Consider the following 17,912-nt stretch of genomic DNA (forward strand, 5'->3'; position numbering starts at 1 on the left):
GAATTGCCACCTCCACCACTGGCACCCTGTGCTTTTCACAGAGGACAGCGGATTTAACCTTAGAACATATAACACATGTGAAAGCTTCCCGAGAAGTCGTGGGGAACTTTATGCTGAATGTAACATCCTTGATTATGAGTGCTTTGCTGGTGGGTCAGTGATGGTCTGGAGAGGCACATGCACTGAGGTATGCACAGGCCTCTACAGGCAAGGCAACGGCACAATGAGTGCAGTTAGGTATGGGCATGAAATTCTCCGACCCACTGTCAGACCCTACGCTGGTGCAATGGCTCCTGGCTTTCTTCCTGCTGCCCGGCCTCATCCGACAAGAGTATGCAGGCAGTTTGCGTGGGGACTGATACCGCTGACCGACACTCCCCACCCCCCAACCCTATATTGGCCTACTTGACCAAAATTCAATACAACACCCCTGGGACATTTAGCTTTGGTCCATCTGACACCACCAGGTTGGAACTCAGACTGTCCAGGAGCTCAGTGATGCCCTGGTCCAGATCTGGGGAGAAGATTCCCCGGGAGACATTCAGTCGTCTCAATCGGAGCATGCCCCGTGGTGTGGCATGCATACAAGGACATAAGAGCTTGAATGGATTAATGTAAAACTTGAAAGTAGCCTGTGCTTTCTTTGCCTGCTCTTGAAATGCTAGTCAACCTCCCCCAGCTATAAGAACCTGTGTCCATCTTAAAGCCTTGCTGCTGAAGAAGCCCAGCTAGCTCAGTCGGGAGAGCATGAGACTCTTAATCTCAGGGTCGTGGGTTCGAGCCCCACGTTGGGCGAGGGGACTTTTGTGCAAATGCCTGCAAGAGCGAAAACACGTGTGTATAGAGAACAGCAAATGGCGTGTTGTGCAAAGGAAGATGAATGTATGGTAACAGAAACCAAAGTTACACTGTCGTGTCTGCACAAGTCCACATCTCCACCATTTGATGATTCTGGACTAAATTTCAAGAGAGCTTAGCGAAAAAGCAACACTCTAGGTTTACCTGTATCCCTACTCTCACCTAGGGTCACAAACTGTGGGTAGTGAATGAAAGCATGAGCTCACAGATATAAGCAGCGGCAATGAGTTTTCTCCGTCGGGTGGCAGTGCTCGGCCTCGGAGATTGGATGACAAGCTTAGTATTTCAGGAGGAACTCAGATTACAGCTGCAACTCCTCCACATCGAAAGGAGCCTGCTGAGGTGGTTCGGACATTTGAACATCCAGGATGACTTTGAAGAGGTGGTTGGTCAACTCGTCAGGATGGCCGAGTGGTCTAAGGCGCCAGACTCAAGGATAGGCTCCTTCCAGACAAAAGGGACTTCTGGTCTCCAAATGGAGGCGTGGGTTCAAATCCCACTCCTGACATCTACTTTCTTTACTTAAAAATATGTTTTCAAGAGCTTCATCAACCTTTGTGTGTTAAACTCAACAAAGTGCGGCTTGTTGAGGTAGCTGTAGGGTTGCTGTGAAATCAGCTTTGCAGGTTATAGGAACTTTTGTAGTGAAGAGCTTTCGTTAACATGACAGAGCTCTGCTTTCTAAGTGGAAGCCTGAATTGAAATCCCGCTTGTATCTGGCATTTGTCATGGAATACCAGAATTGCCACCTCCACCACTGGCACCCTGTGCTTTTCACAGAGGACAGCGGATTTAACCTTAGAACATATAACACATGTGAAAGCTTCCCGAGAAGTCGTGGGGAACTTTATGCTGAATGTAACATCCTTGATTATGAGTGCTTTGCTGGTGGGTCAGTGATGGTCTGGAGAGGCACATGCACTGAGGTATGCACAGGCCTCTACAGGCAAGGCAACGGCACAATGAGTGCAGTTAGGTATGGGCATGAAATTCTCCGACCCACTGTCAGACCCTACGCTGGTGCAATGGCTCCTGGCTTTCTTCCTGCTGCCCGGCCTCATCCGACAAGAGTATGCAGGCAGTTTGCGTGGGGACTGATACCGTTGACCGACACCCCCCAACCCTATATTGGCCTACTTGACCAAAATTCAATACAACACCCCTGGGACATTTAGCTTTGGTCCATCTGACACCACCAGGTTGGAACTCAGACTGTCCAGGAGCTCAGTGATGCCCTGGTCCAGATCTGGGGAGAAGATTCCCCGGGAGACATTCAGTCGTCTCAATCGGAGCATGCCCCGTGGTGTGGCATGCATACAAGGACATAAGAGCTTGAATGGATGATAGAAAAACTTGAAAGTAGCCTGTGCTTTCTTTGCCTGCGCTTGAAATGCTAGTCAACCTCCCCCAGCTATAAGAACCTGTGTCCATCTTAAAACCTTGCTGCTGAAGAAGCCCAGCTAGCTCAGTCGGGAGAGCATGAGACTCTTAATCTCAGGGTCGTGGGTTCGAGCCCCACGTTGGGCGAGGGGACTTTTGTGCAAATGCGCGCAAGAGCGAAAACACGTGTGTATAGAGAACAGCAAATGGCGTGTTGTGCAAAGGAAGATGAATGTATGGTAACAGAAACCAAAGTTACACTGTCGTGTCTGCACAAGTCCACGTCTCCACCATTTGATTCTTCTGGACTAAATTTCAAGAGAGCTTAGCGAAAAAGCAACACTCTAGGTTTACCTGCATCCCTACTCTCACCTAGGGTCACAAACTGTGTGTAGTGAATGAAAGCATGAGCTCACAGATATAAGCAGCGGCAATGAGTTTTCTCCGTCGGGTGGCAGTGCTCGGCCTCGGAGATTGGATGACAAGCTTAGTATTTCAGGAGGAACTCAGATTACAGCTGCAACTCCTCCACATCGAAAGGAGCCTGCTGAGGTGGTTGGGACATTTGAACATCCAGGATGACTTTGAAGAGGTCGTTGGTCAACTCGTCAGGATGGCCGAGTGGTCTAAGGCGCCAGACTCAAGGATAGGCTCCTTCCAGACAAAAGGGACTTCTGGTCTCCAAATAGAGGCGTGGGTTCAAATCCCACTCCTGACATCTACTTTCTTTACTTAAAAATATGTTTTCAAGAGCTTCATCAACCTTTGTGTGTTAAACTCAACAAAGTGCGGCTTGTTGAGGTAGCTGTAGGGTTGCTGTGAAATCAGCTTTGCAGGTTATAGGAACTTTTGTAGTGAAGAGCTTTCGTTAACATGACAGAGCTCTGCTTTCTAAGTGGAAGCCTGAATTGAAATCCCGCTTGTATCTGGCATTTGTCATGGAATACCAGAATTGCCACCTCCACCACTGGCACCCTGTGCTTTTCACAGAGGACAGCGGATTTAACCTTAGAACATATAACACATGTGAAAGCTTCCCGAGAAGTCGTGGGGAACTTTATGCTGAATGTAACATCCTTGATTATGAGTGCTTTGCTGGTGGGTCAGTGATGGTCTGGAGAGGCAAGGCAATGGCACAATGAGTGCTGTTAGGTATGGGCATGAAATTCTCCGACCCACTGTCAGACCCTACGCTGGTGCAATGGCTCTTGGCTTTCTTCCTGCTTCCCGGCCTCATCCGACAAGAGTATGCAGGCAGTTTGCGTGGGGACTGATACCGCTGACCGACACTCCCCACCCCCCAACCCTATATTGGCCTACTTGACCAAAATTCAATACAACACCCCTGGGACATTTAGCTTTGGTCCATCTGACACCACCAGGTTGGAACTCAGACTGTCCAGGAGCTCAGTGATGCCCTGGTCCAGATCTGGGGAGAAGATTCCCCGGGAGACATTCAGTCGTCTCAATCGGAGCATGCCCCGTGGTGTGGCATGCATACAAGGACATAAGAGCTTGAATGGATGATAGAAAAACTTGAAAGTAGCCTGTGCTTTCTTTGCCTGCGCTTGAAATGCTAGTCAACCTCCCCCAGCTATAAGAACCTGTGTCCATCTTAAAGCCTTGCTACTGAAGAAGCCCAGCTAGCTCAGTCGGGAGAGCATGAGACTCTTAATCTCAGGGTCGTGGGTTCGAGCCCCACGTTGGGCGTGATGTCTTTTGTGCAACTGCCCGCAAGAGAGAAAACACGTGTGTATAGAGAACAGCAAATGGCGTCTTGTGCAAAGGAAGATGAATGTATGGTAACAGAAACCAAAGTTACACTGTCGTGTCTGCACAAGTCCACATCTCCACCATTTGATGATTCTGGACTAAATTTCAAGAGAGCTTCGCAAAAAAGCAACACTCTAGGTTTACCTGCATCCCTACTCTCACCTAGGGTCACAAACTGTGGGTAGTGAATGAAAGCATGAGCTCACAGATATAAGCAGCGGCAATGAGTTTTCTCAACAAAGTGTGACTTGTTGAGGTAGCTGTAGCGCTGCTGTGAAGTCAGCTTTGTAGGTTATAGGAATTGTGTCTTTCTTCTTTTTCTTATTTCAATAATACATCTAGAATGTCTTAAAATCTACTGTGTATAAGACACTAGAGCACTATCATTCCCAACACGCAACATACTGACGATTTGTCACGGCCTAAGGCGTCTCATAGTTACGCAAAAGGCACTCTTTCACGTCCTCATAATACACTCTGGGTTCTCAGTATATTCCAATATAACCTCACTTGTGGCCGTAAAAGATTCTTAGAGCAGAAGTTCAAACCATCCAGTCGAACATAATCACATCAAGGTGTTTGTGATATTAGTGACAACAATAAAATAGCTTCATGTTTTGGCCATCACATAGTGTATTCCAAACCCAGTCAGGTTTTGAAATTATACAGATTTAAGGTGCTTAATACTTTTTTAGGTTTATTATTTTCATTTCACACGTAGAGCACAAGTATAGATTCGTTCCAACCCTCTCTCATTCTTAGAGGCCCACTGTCATTCCCAACATGTAAATTCCCCACGTCTTCACAGTTCCAAGACATAAAATAGTGATGACTTTTCACAATCATCGCAATGTTGCCTGTTGGGATGAGACCCTATTGCCAAGGAACAACATCCGAGATCTCTGTCCAGAAGAGCGCAGTTCTAGGAACAGCTGAGACGCTATATGTGCTGTGTTGTCTTGTGCTTGAGGTGTTTGGAGTACCAACTACAGTTAAGTTGTTACCAGGCCGGGTCACTGCAAGTTGCTCTTCAGTACCACAGTGGTTCTGCTCTCTGTGGACTTTTATTTGCAGGACAGCACATAGACATAAACGCTTTAATTTTTTAGTGAGGAAACCTTGTTTATTCCAGTTCAAGATACAATTAAATAAGCAGGAGCAATCCAGACAAATCTGCACATTGATAAAGTTTATGTACAAAGCAACACACCTGCCATTAACCGTTTCTTATTTAGTTATTCCAATATTTCACTCTTAAAGTAAAAAAGAATGTTGAAAATCTATTTACATTGGTATTCATATGTGTTCTGCTTATTTCATACATCTCCACATATGTATTATAACTATATGTATCAGATAAAAATAGTTCAGAATATCCAAAGAGAGCACTTTTAAGAAATGCTGATTGTGACTTATCAGTGTTTGTTTTTAAAAACATATGTTATGGCATGCATAGGTTCTTTCTCTTCAGCACCCTCTGCTGGTCATAATGGGAATTCTCACCTGCTTTTATTTTGGTGGGGTTTTTCTGTGTTCCTGTGGGTAGAAGAAACAGGAAGCTGGTCGCTTGTTAGCCTGCAGGATATGTTGTTGCTCTTTAAAACGTTTCTGCCTTGGAGAGTTATTGCTTGTGAGTATTAATGTATAACATGTTTACAAGTTTATTTGGTGCATTTCTATTACATAGATTTGTTTAGAAACCAGTTATTTCATCTGCTATGTTTATCTTTGAGGAAGCTAAACTCGCTAAGTTGTATTGTGATCAATACTGAGTCGCTGTTGATTACACATACTATATAACAGTATAGTTCATATCCTAGAAGTGTGTGTAAAGAGGAAAAGACATCTTGTGACATTTACTTTGTGTTTGTTTTTAGTTTTACGGGAAGAAAAGGATGTCAATCATTGAACTACTGACAAAGTAAAAAGCCTTAAACTTACTTCCGCCTCCAATGTTCATTGAAACCGTTAGCTGTCTGTCAAGTTGGGCAAAGGGACGCACAATAAGGACAGAACAGTAAAAAAGCAGCTTCTCAGCGGGCAGAGATAATCAAAGACAGCAACTTCGTCTGCCAGCACGTCTCATCTCTACTACTGCTTACGCTTGCCACACAGCAGCATTGTGGGATGGAGGACACACAAGCCACAAAAGAAATAACGCAGCTGTCGGCTCTAGAGACCAGGTCAGTGGCCTCTATAGCATCGAGTGGATCATCAGCCAGTCGAGCCGCTGCTGCAGCTCGTGCTAAACTGGAGGCAGCTCGCGCACGAGCCGATTATGCCAAAATAGAGTCAGAAATGATGATTGAAAAGGCTCGCATAGAAGCCAAATTGAACACTTTACAGTATGAAAAGGAGGTAGCAGCAGCTATGGCTGAAGCCAGCATCCTTGAGGTTGCAGCAGAGGAGTCTGTCAAAACTGAAAGGAAACCAGCCTTTGAAGAGACTGCTGAAAGGACACGGCAGTATGTGGAGCAGCATCTACAGCCAACCAAGAGTGCTAAACCAGAGGAAGAGCATAGAGAGTCAACTGTTCATGAGCTGAAGCCCACGATTCAACCCAGGCAAAGCTTTGGTACTCCATATGTTGAATCTCACTTGTTCAAAATGAGAAACAAAGCCATTCCAACATCAGGGCTATCTCAGGAACCAAAGTCTGGTATTTATCTCCACTCAACACCGCACCCACCAGAGAGCACAAGGGAAAGGTCGCCTGATCAAGTCACACCTCAACTCCTACCAGATGGCGGTGCTCAGGTGGGTGATATAGCAAGGTACTTGGCACGGAGGGATCTTATTAATGCTGGTCTCACAAAGTTTGATGACTGCCCTGAAAATTACTGGGCGTGGAAATCCTCCTTTCTGAATGCAATCAGTGGACTAAAACTCAGCCCCAGTGAAGAGTTGGACCTCCTTATTAAGTGGCTAGGGCATGACTCAGCACGGCATGTGAAAAGAATAAAGACGGTGCATGTCTGTCGTCCTGAAGTTGGACTGGACAAAGCCTGGGAGCGCTTGGAGGAATGTTTTGGCTCTCCAGAGATAATTGAAAAAACACTGTTCGACAGGCTTACAAACTTCCCAAAGGTCAGTAGCAAAGATCCTGTTAAGCTGAGAGAGCTTAGTGACCTGCTGCAAGAGGTTGAGGCAGCAAAATCAGAGGGTTATCTCCCAGGGCTAAGCTATCTTGACACTGCACGTGGTGTCGCTCCAATTGTGGACAAGTTACCACACAATATCCAGGAAAAGTGGCTCTCTCAGGGTTTTAGGTATAAAGTTGACCATAGTGTCATTTTTCCGCCATTTTCCTTTCTCTGTGACTTTGTCTGCAGAGAGGCACAAGCCCGCAATGATCCAGGCTTCAGGCTCTTAGCATCTACAACAGACCACTTTAGATCAGATACTACAGTGAGGAAGACCTATAAGGGTTTGGTCTCTGCTCACAAGACGGAAATATCACAGGGGAAAGCTGGCCAAGACAGCGTGAGAGAGCAAACCTGTGATGTGGAAAGGCAGTGCCCTATTCATAAAAAGCCACATCCCCTCAAGCGCTGCAGAGTGTTTCGCACTAAACCCATTGAGGAGCGTAAGACCTTCCTCAAGGACAATGGTATCTGTTTTAGATGCTGTTCTTCCACTAGTCACATGGCCAAGAACTGTAGCACAACAATCAAGTGTACAGAATGTGAAAGCAGGAATCATATCTCTGCCCTTCATCCAGGACCACCTCCTGCAACTCTCTTTGGTCATGGCGGGGAGGGCACAGAAGAGACAACTCAGCCTGCTATAACATCGACTTGTACCGAAGTATGTGGAGAAGCTCAGAGAGGAAGATCCTGTTCTAAGATCTGCTTGGTAAAGGTTTTCCCAAAAGCGCAGCCAGAGCGAGTGACAAAGGCTTATGTCGTGCTCGATGATCAGAGTAATCGGTCACTTGCCAGGTCAGAGTTTTTTGATGTTTATGGCATAGAGGGGTCAGAGTCTCCATTCACACTTCGTACATGTGCGGGAACAACGGAAATGATGGGTAGAAGAGCTACAGGCTTTGTAGTGGAGTCACTAGACGGAGCCACATCAGTCGCGCTGCCGACAATAATTGAATGTAATAACATTCCGAGTAACAGAGCTGAGATACCTACCCCTGAGGTGGCAGCAGAACATGCTCATCTAAGGCCAATAGCCCATCTCATCCCACCACTCGATCACAAAGCTGAGATCCTCCTTTTACTTGGACGTGACCTACTTAGTGTCCACAAAGCGAGGCAGCATAGAAACGGTCCTCACAATGCCCCATATGCACAGAAACTGGACCTGGGATGGGTCATCATTGGTGACGTCTGTTTAGGTGATGCTCATAAGCCTGCAGCTGTGGATGCCTATCACACTAATGTGCTTGAGAACAATCGCCCATCCTATTTCAGACCATGTCCAAATATGGTTCATATCAAAGAGAATTATGGGTCCAAGTCTGAGCGTAAAGCCTTCCCTACCACCGAAACACCTATAGTTAAGGCATGCACTCTTGGAAGCACCATCTTTGATACATCCGAGGACGATAACAAAATCGGCCTTTCTATTGAAGACAAACTGTTCCTAGAGGTCATGAAGAGAGAGATGTTCATAGATGACAGCAACAGCTGGGTGGCGCCACTTCCATTTAAGGGACCTCGCCAGTGGCTGCCCAACAATCGCGACCAAGCCGTCAAACGCTTATCCTCTCTTCAGCGCACCCTTGAAAAAAGGCCTGAAATGAAGAGGCATTTCTTTGCTTTCATGCAGAACATATTTGATCGTGACCATGCTGAACTGGCTCCTCCACTTGAGGTGGACAAGGAGTGCTGGTACTTACCTACGTTTGGGGTGTACCATCCTCAGAAGCCGGATCAGATCAGGGTTGTGTTTGACTCAAGTGCAAAGTGCCATGGCGTCTCTCTCAATGATGTTCTCCTCTCTGGACCTGACCTCAATAATAGCTTATTGGGAGTATTGTTGAGGTTCAGACGTGAAACTCTTGCAGTAACCGCTGACATTGAACAGATGTTTCACAGTTTCATTGTAAGAGAGGACCATCGAAACTATTTGCGCTTCCTCTGGCATGAAGACAACAATCCTGCCAATGACATCTGTGAGTATCAAATGAAGGTTCACGTGTTTGGCAACAGCCCCTCACCATCCGTAGCTATATACGGCCTTCGATGTGCAGCAGCTCATGGTGAAGAGGAATTCGGATCAGATGCACGACGCTTCATTGAGAGGGAGTTCTACGTTGACGATGCGCTTATGTCAAGGCCCACAGCCAGTGAAGCTATTGATCTAATGAAGAGAGCACAGGAAATGCTTGCCACATCTAACCTTCGCCTGCATAAAATAGCATCAAACAGCTCTGAGGTTCTTGATGCATTCTCTCCAGATGACCGTGCAAAGGGGCTTAAAGAGCTAAATCTGGAGACTGATGTGACACCTACACAGCGAAGTCTTGGTCTGATATGGGACCTAAAGAAAGACGCCTTTACCTTTCGAGTAGCAGAGACAGTGAAGCCCTTTACAAAGCGAGGTGTCTTAGCTACAATCAATGGTCTTTTTGATCCCTTAGGATTTGCTTCACCGGTTACAATCCAGGGAAAGATGCTGCTGAGAGAACTTTCAAGTGAGGCCCTAGACTGGGACACTCCACTGCCTAGAGAAAGGGAGGCCGAGTGGGATACATGGAAAGAATCTCTTGTCGATCTCAAGAATGTACATATTCCAAGGACCTACGCTTCTGCTACGATGTCAACAGCAATCAGAAAAGAGTTACACATCTTTTCAGATGCCTCCACTAAAGCCATTGCAGCAGTTGCTTTCCTAAAGACCACTGGCGAAAATCAGAACCATCAGGTGGGCTTCGTTCTAGGGAAAGCAAAATTGGCCCCACAATCTGCTCATACAATTCCAAGACTGGAATTGGGAGCTGCTGTTTTAGCTGCAGAGCTTGCTGAAGTCATCACAAGTGAACTGGACCTAAATCTTGAGGCAGTTGAATTCTACACAGACAGTCGTGTGGTTTTAGGCTATATAAGCAACCAGACGAAGAGGTTCTATGTATATGTTGGCAACAGGGTGCAGCGAATCAGGAGGATTTCAGGACCAAAACAATGGCACTATGTCCCTACGAGCTCTAACCCTGCTGACATAGGCACACGCTCGGTGCCTGCCGCCATGCTTGGTGACAGTGCCTGGCTTAAAGGACCTGCCTTCTTGTTACAAGCTAGTGTTACAAGAGAAGCTGAAACCTATGACCTTGTGGACCCCGAGTTGGATGATGAAATACGCAGCTTTGTCACTCACACGAGTAATGATGGGTCTCTGCTTGGATCGCAAAGGTTCAGACGTTTTTCCTCTTTGAAGAAACTCCTCAAGGCCCTTAGTTTGCTCATTTATATATCAAAGGTCTTCAAGAGCAAAGATGAAGGTCCCTCTTGCAGTTCATGGCATCATTGCAAACAGTCTCGCACAGCAGAGAGACTGACAAAGGCTGAGATTGTCGTCATCAAAAGTGTGCAGAAGGAAATGTTTGAGGAGGAACTTGCCTGTATTGCTAATGGTAAAGACATACCAAAACACAGCTCTTTACAAAAACTCAGTCCCTACTGTGATGATCAAGGACTCTTGAGGATAGGTGGAAGGCTCAAACACGCCAACATCGACTACAAGGAGAAACATCCTCTCATTATTCCAGGTGGTAGCCATGTTGCCAAGTTGATAGTAGAACACCATCACCAGCGAGTAATGCATCAGGGACGGGTGTTCACAGAAGGTGCAGTCCGTACTGCTGGATATTGGATTACAGGAGCAAGGAGGCTAATCAAACAGATTATCCACAACTGTATCACCTGCAACAGACTTAGGAAGAAAGCAACTGAGCAAAGAATGGCAGATCTGCCTTCTGATCGTATCAGCACCGAACCTCCTTTCACCTTCGTGGGTTTGGATGTATTTGGCCCTTGGTCTGTGGTCACAAGGCGCACAAGAGGAGGCCAGGCAAATAGCAGAAGGTGGGCTGTTCTTTTTACGTGTCTTAGCACACGTGCTGTGCACATTGAACTGATTGAGTCGATGGACGCATCAAGTTTCATCAATTCCCTGCGTCGATTCTTCAGTTTGAGAGGGCCTGTTAAGCAGATTCGATCCGATTGTGGGACTAATTTCGTTGGTGCTTGCCGGGAGCTAGGTTTCACACTGACAGACCCCGACGTGTCAAGCATTAAAACATACCTGGGAGAAGAGGGATGCACCTGGATCTTTAATCCACCTCACTCTTCTCATATGGGAGGAAGCTGGGAACGTATGATAGGATTGTCCCGACGTATCCTGGATGCAATGCTTCTCCAAACCCCGCACTCTCACTTGACACATGAGGTGCTTTCTACTCTAATGGCAGAGGTAACAGCCATCATTAATGCTAGACCTTTGTCTCCTATCACAACAGATCCTGACACACCCTTCCTGTTGACACCTTCCATGCTTCTCACTCAGAAGGTGTGCACTCCTCTTCCCCCTCCGGGAAGTTTTATTGAGAAGGATCTCCATCGACAGCAGTGGAGGCAAGTTCAACACCTTGCAAACACATTTTGGACCAGATGGAGACGGGAGTACTTAGGGACACTGCAAAGCCGGAACAAGTGGCAACGTAACCATGCAAACCTCAAGGTGGGAGATTTGGTGCTCATCAAAGATGCACAAGCGAGGCGGAATGAATGGCCAATGGGACTTGTCAACCAGATCTTCCCGGATAAGGATGGCAGGGTCAGGAAGATTGAAGTGAGGGTCTCAAGAAATGGAACTATTAATACTTACCTGAGACCTGTGTCAGAGACAGTGTTATTGATGTCCCCAAAGGACTGAGAAGTATGTGTGTCATGATGGTAAACATTGTATTCAGATATAATCTGTAAAATCTTGCAGTTTATGATGTTTCAGTTGGTTCATAATGGTATTTTACAATACCAGACGGGGAGTGTTATGGCATGCATAGGTTCTTTCTCTTCAGCACCCTCTGCTGGTCATAATGGGAATTCTCACCTGCTTTTATTTTGGTGGGGTTTTTCTGTGTTCCTGTGGGTAGAAGAAACAGGAAGCTGGTCGCTTGTTAGCCTGCAGGATATGTTGTTGCTCTTTAAAACGTTTCTGCCTTGGAGAGTTATTGCTTGTGAGTATTAATGTATAACATGTTTACAAGTTTATTTGGTGCATTTCTATTACATAGATTTGTTTAGAAACCAGTTATTTCATCTGCTATGTTTATCTTTGAGGAAGCTAAACTCGCTAAGTTGTATTGTGATCAATACTGAGTCGCTGTTGATTACACATACTATATAACAGTATAGTTCATATCCTAGAAGTGTGTGTAAAGAGGAAAAGACATCTTGTGACATTTACTTTGTGTTTGTTTTTAGTTTTACGGGAAGAAAAGGATGTCAATCATTGAACTACTGACAAAGTAAAAAGCCTTAAACTTACTTCCGCCTCCAATGTTCATTGAAACCGTTAGCTGTCTGTCAAGTTGGGCAAAGGGACGCACAATAAGGACAGAACATACATCTATCAGAGTCATTTTCATTTGTGCAAAAAATACAACCTGGCAAGAAAAAGGAAAACCAAATGCTTTACAAACAAAAATATAGTGTCAATAATTAATTATTATGACATCTAATGACAAGGTGAATGGTACAACGATTATATTCAACAACAAAAATAAAACATGATTGAAAATAACTGTATGAAGAATGAAAGACAGTTATTGATGGTATCGTAAAACCATTAAAATATATATTCAACTTGTCGTTTCAAAAAGGAGTTTTTCCACAAAAAATGAAAGTTGCTAAAGTTATTCCCATTTACAAAACTGGTGAAAGACATCATTTTACAAACTATAGACCAGTGTCAATACTCTCCCAGTTCTCTAAGATACTGGAAAAACTCTTCATAAAAAGATTTGACAGTTTTGTGGAAAAATATGAATTAATGACAGATAGTCAGTATGGGTTCAGAAGCAACAGATCAACAGCTTTGGCACTGATAGATTTAATGGAAAAGATAACGGAATGTATGGATAATAAGAGGTATGCGCTCGGACTTTTCTTAGATCTAAAGAAGGCGTTTGATACTGTTAATCATGAAAGTCTATTAAAAAAACTGGAAAAGTACGGGTTTAGGGGAGTGGTTTTGGAATGGTTAAAAAGCTATGTAGGGAATAGGCAACAATATGTACAAATAAATGAATATAAATCTAATTTGATGGATATAGCTTGTGGAGTACCTCAAGGTTCAGTACTGGGTCCAAAAATGTTTATTATGTACTTAAATGATATCTGCAGAGTATCGGAGATTTTAAAGTTTGTAATATTTGCAGATGACACAAATATACTGTGTTCAGGTGTGGAGTTGCCACAGGTTTTGGAAATGATCACACAGGAATTAACGATATTAAAGAAGTGGTTTGATATAAATAAATTATCATTGAATCTAGATAAAACCAAATTTATGTTGTTTGGAAACCAAAAGAAAAACATCGAAGTAGAAATATGTGTTGACAATGTATATTTAGAAAGAGTAAATGAAATAAAATTTCTTGGGGTGATCATTGACCACAAGCTCTGTTGGAAGCCACACATTACTTATGTTCGGGGGAAATTGGCACGGGGCATTGCCGTCCTGGGGAAAGCAAAGCATATGTTGGATCAGAAAGCACTGCACATTTTATACTGTGCTTTACTACTGCCATATATGAGCTACTGTGTAGAGGATACTTGTGTATCTGCAAATATACACATTCTGTATTTTTCATATGAAAGAAACTATACTGTGGTGGGGCTTGCTAATTTCTTGTTTTTGATTTATGTATGTTATGTTTTGTTTTACTTCATATGTTTCATATGTTGTTTGTTTAATTTAAGACAAAAAAAAATTAAATGAATGAGAGGTAAAACTTGAGGGGGTAGGGACAAATAAGTAAATACTTCAGCCTACTCCTTTTCAAACAAATAATGGAATGATATTTTGTAATGATTGTGAAGGCACATGTTTGAAATGTTTGAAATAAAAATGAACTGAACTGAACTGAACTGAAATGCTTGGAAACTGTGACATTAGTTTGTTCATCTTCACCTGTGGCCTGGATCATGTGATCATAGTGTCAGCTTCTCTGTACTGGATTATTCTGTTTTAATGAGATAACTGACAGTTATCCCAGCCAAACGGCACAAGTTTAGCCACTTACTGCCACCTATAGGTTAAAAGAGAGGTTGAATTAAAGCTCAAATATGAATAATTTCTTGTCAAAAGTCTTTAGCAGGAAGAAAGCCTATAAAAGTCACAAGGGGAATTCAACAAACTCCTGCCTCACTTTGTTCACCTGTGTGCTGTATTCCATGGGCTGGTTGGCTGCAGGACCAAACATTTGGCCTGAAATTACAGACAGTGTCCTAAGCATTTTCCTGTATCCGTCAGACAAAGAGGATTGGGAAAGCCACAACTTTTGCCCTGGCAATGTTATGGTAGAAATATGTCTACCAAGTTTATTAATGCAAAATCCTTGAGTAAAGTGTCACTGAAGGTCTGTGTTGAGGCATCTACTCCAGCAGTGTGACAACTCTGACTTTTAGCTAACTACAAAGTGTTGGTATAGATGACCAGTGTTGGAAATGCCACCAAACTAAAGGTACTTTGATACATACCCTCTGGTTTTCCCAGTTTGGAAAACTGTATTGAAATATATGCAGGGATGGACACCTTGTAACTTGCCCATATCACCTAAATTGTGTCCACTAGGAGACAAAGGAGAAGTTCCACATTGGAAGGACTCCCATACTCCAACACTTAAAAAGTGGAAAGAAAGAATGATTGAGACGTTTCTTGCAAAAAAGATGTTGGGAAGGTTACATCACGCGACTGAAGCTTCGGTGGAAAAATGGGACAGTTTTTGCACCTATTTGTCTACCTGAAGCGGACGTTCCAGCTTAATGCAACAGATGTTAAAACCTCACTGTTTTGTTTTGTTTTTTCTTGTTCTTTATTGTTGTATTTTTGTTTTTGTTGTTATAAAATGCAAAATCTAATAATTATTAAAATTATAAAAAAAGATCAATGGACAGGCATCGCTTTAACTTTGGTTTTAATTGATTAACCTGAAAAGCACTGCTTGTCTTGCCTGCCCTGATGCCATCACATCAAAAAGAGAGTTTCCCATTTCTGGCCCATCAAAATTTTGTGATTTTGTCAAAGCTATTAGTTTCACATTAACATAACAGTGTTGTCAGCGCTGTGATGTATAGGATTATGGCACTATGATTGTGGTACTAGTACTGCTACTGTATCATCAACTGTAAAAAAAACCAAACAAACAAAAACCCCAACATTGTCAGAATCAAGCCGCCTTGACCTCAAGCACGAGCCTACAACAAAACCATTGACTCTCTGTTGCCCAAGGATTTTTTTTTCTCTCTCATATTGGTAAATGGTAAATGGCCTGTATTTGTATAGCACTTTTCTAGTCCTTAAGGACCCCAAAGCGCTTTACACTACATTCAGTCATTCACCCATTCACACACACATTCACACACTGGCGATAGCAAGCTACATTGTAGCCACAGCTGCCCTGGGGCGCACTGACAGAGGCGAGGCTGCCGGACACAGGCGCCACTGGGCCCTCTGCCCACCACCAGTAGGCAAACATGGGGTTAGTATCTTGCCCAAGGATATTTGGCATGCAGCCAGGATGCAGCCTTGGGATCGAACCACCGACCTTCTGATTAGTGGCTGACCTGCTCTGCTTTACAAGCAGCCAGTATCTCTCTGTGCCCTGTTAAGCATCTTGTGGAGATTCATTGCGGCACGCCTTCGATTTCTCAGTGCAATCTCAGTCTCTTCTTAATGGCCTGCAATAGTCTTCAGTCTTGTCTTCATTAAAGTGTCCTTTTCACCCTGGTTGTCATGGTTGTGATTGTGAGGGTATGTGCACAAATAGGTTATATAATGCTTTGATTAGAAATATATCCATGCTTCTATCTCAAGTAATTTCAAACTAATACTTCTTTGGTGTCAAGTCTCTTTTACCATATCTGCTCACAGAAAAAAAGTCTTTCCTCATATTATTTAGTTTCCTGGATTATAAAAATGAAAGTGAGCCATGCAAGTAAAATATAAAGTGACACTATACTATGTACTGAGTTGGTTGGATGTAATCTCTCTTCGGGCCACAGAAATTGCAGAGTAAAGCAGAATCTGCAGTTCAAAAAAATGCTATTTGTAGTTGATGTCCATGTCTGTTATCTCTTTAACAGTCTTTCTGCATTTACTGCATGGTGGTTCTTGTGCAATGTTTTTACAGCAATGATTATTAAAAAAAAATACTGTTGCTTGGCATTACTAGTGCTTAAATACCCAGGGCACAATTTTTAAAGTAATAACATCTTAAAATGTAACCTGTGTACCAGTAGTTTTTGTGTATTATACGAGAAAGTTTTACACATAAATGGGTTCCTAACATCCTTTCTCTCATGTAAAAAATGACTCAGCCGTGTATTGTGTTTTAACTTCCTCTGGGAAAAAATAAATAAATCAAAAGCTATCAAATGTTCGCTGAAACACACCTGAATCGTTTCATTCTGGCACATACTGTATACAGAAAGATCTTTTGCGCATCTCTCACAAGGACTTTCCTTTAATAATGAGAAAATTAAATCTCACTCACAGGTAGAATATATGAAGTTTATAGCCAGAATTTTAGTGACTGAAACAGAGTACCAATAATTTTAAAAACTGACACTGAGATCACGGTGAATATTGTTATAACCTTTAGATTTATTTAATGTGCATTTGTGCATATGTATATTTTTTATTGTTTCAGTTTGCAATGTGCAACACCAGCCATTTTCAGCAGAGTTAATCATCTGGTGCCATACATTTAGCTATATAGCTTTCGTGTAACAATACACCAGTCTGGTTCACAATTATAATATTTTTCTACGTTTTATTTTAATGTTAATCCAGTTGTAAATACTTGCTTTTTTAAAGTGTAAAGAGTCACCTCACAGGGCCATAATGCTACAAATGAAGCAGTCAAAGAAGAGATCCCCCCGTTCACACTAAACTACATCCTCTCACATGCTTCTCTCTCACAAAGCGACTGTGAAATAAAACAAGCTATCTAGTAAGGGCTTCCTTCCTTTTTCTGCTGCTTGTGTAACTTTTTTGTTGCTTTATTTGGATTGGACCTTTATTCTTAATCATGACTGTGCTGCACTGGCAAGTATGCATTGCACTAGTCTGCTTATGAGTATAAACGTGTGTTGATTGTGACATGTTATTTTATTATCATGAGATTAGGTTAATTTATCATGAATAAGCATGAATTGTTGTTTGTATTTCTTACCTATTCAGGACGTACTTTGCCTCTCATCCCATGACATTTGTGGTATTAATATAGACTATAGATTGAATAATTGCTGTACACTTAGGTCCATAATTTGTTAGGCAAAGACACATTTTTTTAGTTCTTCGTTTTTACACTACCACCACAGTGAATCTTAAATCAAATAAGCCAAAATGTAATTGAAGTGCAGACCTTCAGCTTAAATTCGATGGGCTTAATAACAAAAAAATTATGGAGACTTTTTTTTTTTTTTTTAAATACAGAATCACCCATTTTCAGAAGCTCAAAATTAAATTAACACTTGACTGATTGAGCAGATTCGTGGTCAGGTGAGGAAATGTTTCCTTTACTTTTTATTTTATCTGTTTTTTTGTTTTTTTGTTTTTTTTTTGTTTTTTCTTCTAAATGACATCAGAAACAGCAGTATGCGACATTACGTGATGGCAGAGCTTCAGTTCATCCTTTGTCATTTTTTTATTTTTTTTTTATT

At 42.9% G+C, this 17,912-nt stretch overlaps 5 non-coding genes across 5 annotated transcripts; all 5 read left to right on the top strand.

The window, feature by feature from the left end:
- The first annotated feature begins 722 nt into the window (after positions 1–722).
- On the top strand, positions 723–795 carry trnak-cuu (transfer RNA lysine (anticodon CUU)). Its single transcript has one exon. It is a non-coding gene; the product is annotated as a tRNA-Lys (tRNA).
- A 460-nt stretch (positions 796–1,255) lies between these two features.
- Positions 1,256–1,366, top strand: trnal-caa (transfer RNA leucine (anticodon CAA)). Its single transcript has 2 exons — positions 1,256–1,293; positions 1,321–1,366. It is a non-coding gene; the product is annotated as a tRNA-Leu (tRNA).
- A 946-nt stretch (positions 1,367–2,312) lies between these two features.
- On the top strand, positions 2,313–2,385 carry trnak-cuu (transfer RNA lysine (anticodon CUU)). The gene has a single exon. It is a non-coding gene; the product is annotated as a tRNA-Lys (tRNA).
- Positions 2,386–2,845: 460 nt separating this feature from the next.
- Positions 2,846–2,956, top strand: trnal-caa (transfer RNA leucine (anticodon CAA)). Its single transcript has 2 exons — positions 2,846–2,883; positions 2,911–2,956. It is a non-coding gene; the product is annotated as a tRNA-Leu (tRNA).
- Positions 2,957–3,875: 919 nt separating this feature from the next.
- trnak-cuu (transfer RNA lysine (anticodon CUU)) lies at positions 3,876–3,948 on the top strand. The gene has a single exon. It is a non-coding gene; the product is annotated as a tRNA-Lys (tRNA).
- The last annotated feature ends 13,964 nt before the right edge of the window (positions 3,949–17,912 follow it).

This window comes from Aulonocara sp. 'chitande type north' Nkhata Bay, linkage group LG22 (assembly GCF_057382095.1).
Source record: "Aulonocara sp. 'chitande type north' Nkhata Bay isolate Kocher_YH1m ecotype deep benthic linkage group LG22, A_spYH_male_GT1.1, whole genome shotgun sequence".
Classification (NCBI taxonomy): domain Eukaryota; kingdom Metazoa; phylum Chordata; class Actinopteri; order Cichliformes; family Cichlidae; genus Aulonocara; species Aulonocara sp. 'chitande type north' Nkhata Bay.